The sequence below is a fragment of the Myotis davidii genome, unplaced genomic scaffold (assembly GCF_000327345.1).
Source record: "Myotis davidii unplaced genomic scaffold, ASM32734v1 scaffold415, whole genome shotgun sequence".
Classification (NCBI taxonomy): domain Eukaryota; kingdom Metazoa; phylum Chordata; class Mammalia; order Chiroptera; family Vespertilionidae; genus Myotis; species Myotis davidii.
This window is the reverse complement of record NW_006287951.1, coordinates 3,593,928-3,604,860: the sequence shown is the minus strand read 5'-3', so window position 1 is coordinate 3,604,860 and position 10,933 is coordinate 3,593,928. Positions and strand designations below refer to the sequence as shown.

The window sequence follows — 10,933 nt, the reverse complement described above, 5'->3', positions numbered from 1 at the left end:
CCTATTTTCAATAGGAATAGTACAAATAGGCAATTTGTTACATGTGTTTTGGGCCTTTGTTGTTAGCCACATATACAGTTAAAACTGTTATATCTGACCATATATTTTAACTGTTGATGAAGTAAGAATATTCATGTTTATTTCCTGAGTGAAATTTATGTCTTTTGACTGTTTTAGAATTTGTCAATATTCATGTTATTACTATTGATTTTGAAGAATAAGTGTTACATAAACGATCACTATTGGTTATATGATCCAACCCAGTTTGTTTGCCTTTTTTTGTGATGCAAAATTTGTCAATTTATAAATTCTAGTATACTTGAATTTATAATTTCCTTATAAATTTCTATTACCTTTATGCTTTCAAAGTCTATTTATATTCTTGAAGATATTAGTTTAACATGTATATTTTTTACCTCAACACAAAGAGCCAACCTTTTATTGAATAATTGATCTTCTTTTGACACATTTAATACACCATCTTTATAGACTATATTGCTATGCATATATTTCCTGTTTATGCATGGAAATGATACTGGGTTTAATTACTATGGCTTTCTAGTAATTAAATGCTAACTCTCTTTCACACCCCATAATAACTTTGTTTCTTTTCAAAACTCATTGCTATTCTTATGTATTTATTGTTCCATGTGAAGTTTAGAATTAGTTTATCAAGCTCCACACATGTTTTGGGGGATAATTGGTAAATTTATTTTAACATGGCAAATGGTCTTTATATTTTTTGATGAAATTTTATATTTTCTTCATATATATTTTTCAAGTCACGTTTTTTCTTAATATTACAATAGGATTTTTTCCTATTATATTTTTAACTGGTTGTTTCTGGGGGATAGGATTAATAACATTTAACTGTTTAGAAGGTATACTTCTTAAGTTTGCTTAGTTTTAAGATTTTTTCCAAACTAGAAAATACATTAAATTTTGTCATATTTCCCCCCCCTCTTTTAATCTATTAATGACAGATCTTTTGTAAAGCTGAACCAGTTGCAGTCTTGGGCAAAAAACGACTTTTATATATTGGTAGATTTGACAAATCTGTAGTCCAGTTTTCATACCTGTAAAATGGGGACAATAGCATCTACAAAATACGTTTTTTTTTTGTGAGCACCCAAGTGAATTAAAATATTGAGTAGTGCTTGGCACACAGTATGCTGCATGTGTGTATAAATTAATAGATTTATTTTTGTTTAAATAAAGTTTTTTTAACTTCTTCCTTCTATGTACTTTATTTGGTTCTGTTTTGTCATCCTTTTTAATGCAACTTCAGAGGATAGCCTTGTTCATTTACTTCAGTATACAGGTTATGATTTTCCCTTGTTCATATCCCAGAGATTTTACTAAATACAGGGTGTGTCAAAAGTAGGTCTGTCATTGTGCGTACGTGAAACAGTTTATTCTTGTATGATTTATTAATTATTGTATTATTTTCCATACAAACAACTATAAATCTACTTTTCCCCCACCCTGTATAATGTTTTCATTCCTGATTTTAAAAAGGTTGTAATTTGTATTTTCTTAACTCATTTCTTTACTAGTTAATAATTAACTACCTTTTTCTAAATATGATTAGAAATTTTTCTATTTTATTTTTTTTCTTTTAGTGATTGATCTTAAATTTTTAAAACACACTTTAACTCTAGCCATTCTTAGAGAAATATAATTCTATCAGCATCTATATTCTCCATTCTCATAAAGACTCAGCATATTTCTCTGGCCTCTTTCTACTCTCTTATGTTAGAGCAGTGGTTCTCAACCTGTGGGTCGCGACCCCTTTGACGGTCAAAAGACCCTTTCACAGGGGTCGCCTAAGACCATCCTGCATATCAGATATTTACATTATGATTCATAACAGTAGCAACGTTACAGTTATGAAGTAGCAACGAAAATAATTTTATGGTTGGGTCACAACATGAGGAACTGTATTTAAAGGGCCAGAAGGTTGAGAACCACTGTGTTAGAGGTATCTGTGATCAATACTTACCTAGTTCTAAGAATAAGTTTTACTAATTTTGTTGCTCATGATTGCTTCTTGCATCCTAGTATTCCTCTAGGATCCATTTGCCTTCTTGCTGAAGAATATCCTTTAATATTTCTTTCAGAGATAGTTTGTGTGTAGTAAGCTTTTCACATCTCTGAATGTCTGACAATATCCTTATCTGGCTGTTACATTTAAATAGGAACAGAGTTCTAGGTTCTAAGTTATTTTCTTTGCAGTATTTAAATGGTCATGCTCTACTTGTTTTTGTATTCATTTTGCGGGTAATCTCTTTTTTCTTTCTGATAGGTTTTCAGTTCTCTATCTTTTATGTTCTCAAATTTCATTCTAGTACGGGATTGGCAAACTACAGTTTGTGGGTCAAATCTGTCTTGTACAGCCAATGGTTTCACCTTTTTAAGTTTGAAAAAATATCAAAAGAAGAATATTTCATGACATGTGAAAATGATATGAAGATAATATCTCAGTGTCTATGATTAAAATTTTATTGGAACACAGCCATATTCTTTTGCTTAAATAAAGCTTATCTTTCCTACTTTCACACTACAATGGCAGAGCTAAGCAGTTGTGACAGACCTGCAAAGTCTAATGTATTTGCTACCTGGCCAGAAAAAAAAGTGAGCTGATAACTGTTTATGTATATATTTTTGTTTAAAAAGATACAATTCTGGGACTTATCTGGGTGTTATTTCTACTGATTCCTATGAGGATTTCTTACCCCACAACCACACTTACTAGGCCAGATCAATAACTTTTTAACTGGCCCTAACCAGTTTGGCTCAGTGGATAGAGTGCTGGCCTGTGGACTGAAAGGTCCCAGATTTGATTCCTGTCAAAAGCATGTACCTTGGCTGCGGGCATATCCCCAGTAGGAGGTGTGCAGGAGGCACACGATTATGGTTTTTTCATTTAAATATTTTTCTTTTCATTTCCTAGAAATTGGCCAGTCTTGCTTCAAGAATGCAATATATTCTCTTATCTCACTAAAAATAGTAAATACACTCATTTTGATGCCTTGTTCTGTTGCTGTAGTGAGTCTCCTTTCAAGGGTGAAAGTTCTTGCATTTGTTGAGTATTTTATTGGTATTTGTCAACAATTTCATATTTGTCTACTATTCTATGTAGTTGAGGATAGACTGCAGCCTCTGTTTGCACTGGCTGCTTACAAGAGGGCAGTGTGGAATTGCTAGTGTTTTCAATGAGAACCGGGGTGGATTAGGCCATGCTGCTGCTGTGAATATATTTTAGTAGCTGTGCTTTCTCTGCTCCAAGATCTCACACACACTGCTTTTGTCTTTCCTTTAGGGGTAGGATTAGGATATACAGTCATGCATCACTTAACGAGGTCAGCGTATATGATGATGGTCCCATAAAATTATAATGGATTATAAGCAAAAAGTTTGATTGATGTTGAAAGAAAAGGCTAGACCTGATTACTGATGTTGAATTTACTGCTGCTAGCTTTGGGGGGTTTAAATAGAAGAGGCTCAGTATGTGCCTAACCTTGGCTGGGGCTGGAGTTGGCAAGGGAGCAAGAGGAATGGGCTGGGAGGAAGGCAGCCCAAGAACCATCCCCATTCCTACCTCGGCTAACATCGTGCGCACAAGCTCACTTCCCTTCTCCATTTCTATTTATCTCTCCTTCCTCTCAGTTCCATGCCCGCCCCCAATATTCATCTCCTCCCATTCCTCCTTTTATTTCTTATTTCAAGCTTTAGCTTCCTAGCTCTCTTAATCTCTGCTCTCCATTTCTCTCTCTTCCTTCCTTCTCATCCTTCCTCTCTCCCTCCTCATGTCTCCTCCCTCAGATGGTGCCTCCCTCCACAGCTTTTCCCTTGCTCCCCCAAAGCATGTGCGTACAAACACACTTTATCTTTTAAGCCATGTTGCTGTGGTAACTTTTTTATGTTTAGACACAAAAATAATTGCCATTTTATTTCAATTGCTTATTCAGTACCATAATAGACTGTAGAGTCTTGGAGCCTAGGAGCAATAGGCTGTACCATATGGTCTAGGTGTGTAAGCTTGCTATAGCATCTAGATTTGTGTAAGTACAGTCTGTGATGTTTGCACAATGATGAAATGGCCTAAGGGTGAATTTTTCTGAACATATCCCCATTGGTAAGTGACACATGACTGTTTAGGATTTGGCCTAGCTGGATGCTTCTGGTCTCCCTCTTGCTCTTGGTCTCAATCAAATTATGGTATAGATATCCTTAAATGCTGCTCTCTTTATCTGTAGTAATTATCTTCTGCACCCTCCGCATAGAACATAAGCTCTGGTTCCCTCTTCAATCTGATCCCATCTACTTTCTTTCCATGGAAAGTTTCTCTTCTTTAAGTGGTGTTCTGTATTTTTTATTTTTATGGTTTAAGAAATGGAAAATGACAGTATGCTTTAAATTGAACTCCTTGAGATGAAAAGCTGGCCTGTATTGTTATTACTTTTTAGAAATCCACTGATGTTTTGTTTATGGCCTAGTATGTATTTAGTAAATGGTCTATGGATAAAGGTATTTTATCTATTTTCAGGGAATAGTTTATTATGACTGCAAATAATTTTTAGAGTTTTGCTTCAAAAATCTGATGTTATTCGGACAGTTTTTGTGTGTGCTCATTCTTTATTTATTCAACCTTTGCTGTCATTCCACAGTTGAACCCTTTTCTTTTAAAAAGTGAGTTTATTCCATTTCTTTTCACTGATCTAAAAATACTTGTCTTTTCTCATTTTTTAGTTTACGATGTGTGGCCTGTTTTTATTTTGTATGTACAGTTTTTTTTCTGATTGAATTAGAATAGAGTAAGGCTTTTGTTTTTCAAGTGATTATTTTAATATTATTATTTGAACCCGGGACCCTTCAGTCTACAGGCCAATGCTCCATCCACTGAGCCAAACTGGTCAGGGCTTAATTAATACTATTAAACTCTAAACTTATCAGCTTCAGAAGGTATCTGTGGAGGCCTTGCTAATTAAACTCAACACATATTTTCTTCTTCCTCTGTACATCCTAATTCAGTTAAATAGTTATTTCTAGGTTGTTACATATATATTTCTTCTTCCTCTCTACACCAGCTTTAGTTACATTATTTTCCCCATAATAATTATGGTTCTGATAAATATCCTTTCTACATTGAAATGGATTGATTGCTCATTATTATTTCTTTTTTAAACTAAATTTATTAAAGGGCAACATGGGTTAATAACATTATATAAGTTTCAGGTATACAACTTTATAATATGACATTTGTACACACTACTGTGTGCTCACCATTCAAAGTCTAGTCTACTTTCCATTACCATGAATTTGACCCTCTTTGTTCTGCCAATCCCTTTCCCTCTGGTTAACCACCATTCTGTTGTCTGTATTATGAGTTTGTTGCTTTTGTTTTACATCCCACACACGAATGAAATCACGTGGTTCTTGTCCTTTTTCGTCTGACTTATTTCACTTAGCATAATGCTTTCAAGATCCATCCCGGTTGTTGCAAATGGCAATATTTCATATTTTTTATGGCTAAGCAGTACTCCATTGTATATGTGTACCACATCTTTATCCAATCATCTGATGATGGGCGCTTAGGTTTCCATGTCTTGGTTATTGTAAATAATGCTGTAGTGAACACAGGGGCACATATATCTTTATGAATATGTGTTTTCATAAATTTTTTTTTTGGGGGGGGGATAGATACCCAGAAGAGGGCTTGCTGGGTCATATGGTAGCTCTATTCTTAATTTCTTGGAGAATTTCCATACTATTTCCATAGTGGCTGCAGTAACCTACACTCCAAACAACGATGTATAAAGGTTACCTTTTCTCTACATCTCCAATACTTGTTATTTCTTGTCTTATAGAAAATAGCCATTCTAACGTGTGAGGTGATCTCTCATTGTGGTTTTGATTTACTTCCCCTTATAACTAGTGATGTTGAGCATATTTTCCTATATTTGTTGTATGTCTTCCTTGGTTAAGTGTCTATTCATATTTTGTTGAGTTGTATGAGTTCTTTATATATTAGCTCCTTATCAGAGGTATCATTTGCAAATATCAACCATTTTGTTAGTTGCCTTTTTTTTTCTTTGTTTTTTTTGATGGTTTCTTTTGCTGAGCAGAAGCATTTTAGGTTGATGTAGTCTCATTCATTTGTTTTTGCTTTTACTTCCCTTGTCTTTTGGGTCAAGTTCACAAAAATGCCTGAGGCCAACGTCCATATGTTTTTTGCCTATATTTTCTTTTATGTATTTTGTTTCAGGTCTTATATTTAAGTCTTTAATCCATTTTGAGTTAATTTTTATATATAGTGTCAGAGAGTTCATTGTTTTGCAGGTGGCTTTCCAGTTTTCCCAACACTATTTATTAAAAAGACTTTCTTTTTTAACATTGTGTGTTTTGGGCACCTTTGTTGAAAATTAGTTGCACATATGCATAGGTTTATTTATAGACTCTCAATTATGTTGCATTGGTCTGTGTATCTGTTTTTCTGCCAATGCCATACTGTTTTGATTACTGTAGCTTTATAGTATAATTTGACATCAGGGAGTGAGATACCTCCAGTTTTGTTCTGTTTCTTCTCAGGATTGCACTGGCTGTTCGGGGTCTTGGTGGTTCTATACAGATTTGAGGGGTTATTTTGTTTTCTTTTATTCTGTGAAAAATACCATTGGGATTTTGATAAGAATTACATTAAATCTTTATAACATTTTAATTCTTCCAATCCATGAACACAGAACAGCTCTCTCATTTCTTTTATTTTAAAAAAATAATTGTTTATTGTTGAAAGTATGAGTAAGCTCCAAGAACAGAATCCGGTCTGCATTGCTCAGTGACACACCGAGTACCTCTGCAGTGCCTGGCACATAGTCGGTCCTTCTCAGGTCCCTCCATGCTGTCTCAAAGGGTAAAAGATTCTTCTTTTTTACTGCTGCATAGTATTCCATAGTATAAATGTACCAAACCTTTTATCCACTCATCTACTGATGGGCACCTGGGCTGTTTCCAGATCTTAGTTATGTAAATTGTGCTGCTATGAACATAGGGGTGCATACATTCTTCTAATTGGTGCTTTGGGTTTCTTAGGATATATACACATAGGTGGTATCACTGGGTCAAATGGCAGTTCCATATTTAAATTTTTGAGGAAACTCCATACTGTTTTCCATAATGGCTGCACTGTATTCCCACCAGCAGTGCACGAAGGTTCCCTTTTCTCCACATCCTCGCCAGCACTTGTCATTTGTTGATTTGTTGATGGTAGCCATTCTGACAGATGTGAGATGGTACCTCATTGTCATTTTGATTTGCATCTCTCAGATAGTGACTTTGAGCATTTTTTCATGTCTCTTGGCCATCTGTATGTCCTCTTTGAAGAAGTGTCTATTTAAGTCCTTTGCCCATTTTTAAATTGGATTATTTGTCTTCCTTTTGTTAAGTTGTATGAGTTCCCTGTAAATTTTGGATATTAACCCTTTATCAGTTGTATCATTGCCAAATATGCTGTCCCATACAATGGGCTCTCTTTTTGTTTTGTTGATGGTTTATTTGCTGTGCAGCTTTTTTATTTTGATGTAGTCCCATTTGTTTATTTTCTCCTTAGTTTCTCTGCCTTAGGAGATATATCTGTAAACATACTGCTATGAGAGATGTCTGAGATTTTGCTGCCAGCTTTCCATTTCTTTATATCTTCTTCAATTTCTTTCAACTATGTCTTATAGTTTTCAGTGTACAGGTCTTTCACTTCCTTTAAGTTTATTCCTAGGCATTTTATTCTTTTTGTCATGATTGTATTGGGATTGTTTTCTTCATTTTTCTTTATGCAACAGATTTTTGTATAATGAGTTTGTATCCTGCAACTTGACTGTATTTACTTATTTCTTCCAATAGCTTTTTGGTGGACTCTTCAGGGTTTTCTATATCTAGAATTATGTCATCTGTAAGTAGTAACAGTTTTACTTCTTCATTCCCAGTTTGGATGCCTTTTATTTCTTTTTCTTGTCTAATTGCTCTGGCTAGGCCTTCCAGTACTATATTTAATAACAGTGGTAAGAATGGGCACCCTTATCTTGCTCCTGATCTTTGGTTTTTCCCCAATCGAGTATGATTTTATCATAAATGGATATTGTATCTTGTCAAATATTTTTCCTACATGCATTGATAGGATCATATGATTTTTATCTTTTACTCTGTTAATGTGGTATATCACATTGATTGATTTGTGGATGCTGAACCATCCTTGCATCTCTGGAATGAACCCCACTTGATTGTGATGTATGATCCTTTTAATATATTGTATTCAATTTGCTAGTATTTGGTTTAGCATTTTTGCATCCATGTAAACTAGAGCTACTGGCTTGAAATTTTCTTTTTTTGGGGTGAGTTATTTTTGCCTGGTTCTGGTACCAGGGTAATGTTAGCTTTGTAATATGAGTTAGGAGTATTCCTTCTTGTCCAATTTTTTGGAAGAGGTTAATAAGGATTAGTATTAAATCTTTAAAAAATATATACTTTATTAACTTCAGAGAGGAAGGGAGAGGGATAGAAACATTAATGATGAGAGAGAATAATTGATTGGCTGCTTCCTGCATGCCCTCTGGGTATCAAGCCCATAACCCTGACATGTTCCCTGACCAGGAATCCAACTGTGACTTCCTGGTTCATAGATTGATTCTCAAGCATGGAGCTACACCAGCTGGGCAATATTAAAAATCTTTTTTTAATGTTTGGTAGACTTCACCAGTGAAACCAAATGACTTTGAACTTTTGTTCATTGTCAGTTTTTTGGTTTTTTTTTGTAATTACTGTTTCAATTTCCTACTAGTGATGGTCCTATTTAGATTTTCCTCCTAGGAAGGTTGTATACTTCAAATAATTTGTCCATTTCTTCTAGCCTATCAAATTTCATGGCATATAGTCTTTCATAGAATTCTCATGTAATCCTTTTATTTTCGTGGTGTCCATTCTAACTTCTCTTCATTTCTGATTTGAGTCTTTTTCATTTATGTAATATCATCTTCCACCTCTTCACTTTGAGCCCATGTTTGTCTGTGAAGTTGAGAGGAGTCTCCTGCAGGCAACTTATAGTTGGAGCTTGCTTTTTAATCTATTCTGCTACTTTGTGATTTTTGATTGGGGTTCAGTCCATTTACATTAAGGGTAACTATTGATATATGAGGACTTACTATATCCATTTTGTTTTTTGTTTTCTGGTTGCTCTTATCTCCATTGTTTCTTTCTCTTGTGATTATGTCTGCTATGTCAGTTTGGTAGTTTTCTGTGATTTTTTTTTCTGTTTTCTTTTTTTAGGTTTTGTGTCTCAGCTCTGACTTTTTGTGTGTGTTTACCATTAGCCTCATGTAAAGTGCCTCATACATACAGTAGTCCTTTTTCTTCTGATTGCATCTTATCTTCATTCCCTTGTGAATGGTCAGTCCTTTCCTTCTCCCCTTTCATGAATTTGTTGTCACAAATTATCTCTTTTTATATTGTACCAAATTGCAGTAGCTAGTTATTTTTTAATGACATCCCCTTCATTTAACCTTTATGTTTTTTTTAAAATATATTTTATTGATTTCTTATAGAGAGGAAGGGAGAGAGATAGCGAGTCAGAAACATCGATGAGAGAGAAACATCATCGCAACCCAGGTACATGCCCTTGACCGGAATCGAACCTGGGACCCCTCAGTCCGCAGGCCTACGCTCCATCCACTGAGCCAAACCAGTTTTGGCTAACCTTTATGTTTAAATTAAGTGTTTAATATCTTATTCTGAAGTAGAGTTGCAATTTCCTACTTCTGATAGTCATTGTACTCAGTTTTATATACTTCGTTTTTTTGGTTTTTGGTAGAAGAGCTCCTTTAAAAATTTCTTGTAAAGTAGGTCTTGCAGTAGATTCTCTCAGCTTTTGTTTGTCTGGGAAAGCCTTTATTTTTCTTCATAGCTAAAGGACAATTTTGCTGGATATATTATCCTTGGCTGACAGTTCCTTTCAATATTTTGAATATTTCCTTCCACTTTCTCCTGGCTTATAATGTTTCCATTGAAAGATGATAATATAATAGGGTTTCCTTTGGCTGCCTTGAGAATTCTTTGTCATTAAAATTTTTTTATCCTCACCAGGAATATGTTTTTTGATTTGAGAGAGAAGGAAAGAGAGAGACATCGATTTGTTGGTTACCTCCTGAATGCACCTGACCAGGAATCAATCCACAACCTTTTGGTGTATGGGAAGATGCTCCAACCAACTGAGCCACTCGGCCAGGGCTTTGTCATTAATTTTTGATAGTTTGAATAAAATGTGTTTTGGAGAAGATATTTCTGGGTTGATAAAATTAGTTGTTCTGTTAGCTTCCTTTATTTCAAAAGTCCAGTTCGTTCTATAGGCTAGGGAAGTTCTCATCAATTATTTCTTTGGGTAAGCTCTTTGTTCCCTTCTCCCTCTCTTCTCCTTCTGGTATATCTATTATCCTTATGTTCCTCTTTCTGACGGAGTCAGATAGTTCTCATAGAGTTCTTTCATTTTTAAACACTCTTCTTCCTTCTAGTTTCTGTCTTCGTGTTTGCTAATTCTCTCTTAAGCAATTAAGTTCTTCATCTCCAGATTTTCTGTTTGGTTCTTTTTGATAGTTTTAATCTTTTTGGTAAAGTACTCCTGATGTTCATTAATTTTATTTTTGAGGTCATTGAACTGCCTTTCTGAGTTCTCTTATAACTCACTGAGCTTCTTCACAACTGCAGTCTTAAATTCTCTATCATTTAAGTGACAGTCTTCCATGGCTTCTGGAGGCTTTTCATTGTCTTTAAGTGCTCCCATGTTACCTTAGTTGTTCATGGTATTTGATGGATTGTTTCTCGGACACAAATTTGAGCTATTCAGCTATTTTCTTGTTTAGATACTGTTTTGATCTCAATAATTCAGCAGGTT

The 10,933-nt window shown here is 34.7% G+C and overlaps 1 protein-coding gene and 1 long non-coding RNA gene across 3 annotated transcripts in view; both read right to left on the bottom strand.

Moving 5' to 3' along the window:
- Positions 1 to 10,933, bottom strand: part of PPP2R3A (protein phosphatase 2 regulatory subunit B'', alpha) — a 117,834-nt gene that overhangs the window by 12,630 nt on the left and 94,271 nt on the right. The gene's annotated exons all lie outside the window — the stretch shown is intronic.
- On the bottom strand, positions 8,729 to 10,169 carry LOC107182484. The gene is made up of 2 exons (XR_001513200.1): positions 9,743 to 10,169; positions 8,729 to 9,548 (listed from the first exon to the last, which is right to left on the bottom strand). It is a non-coding gene; the product is annotated as an uncharacterized LOC107182484 (long non-coding RNA).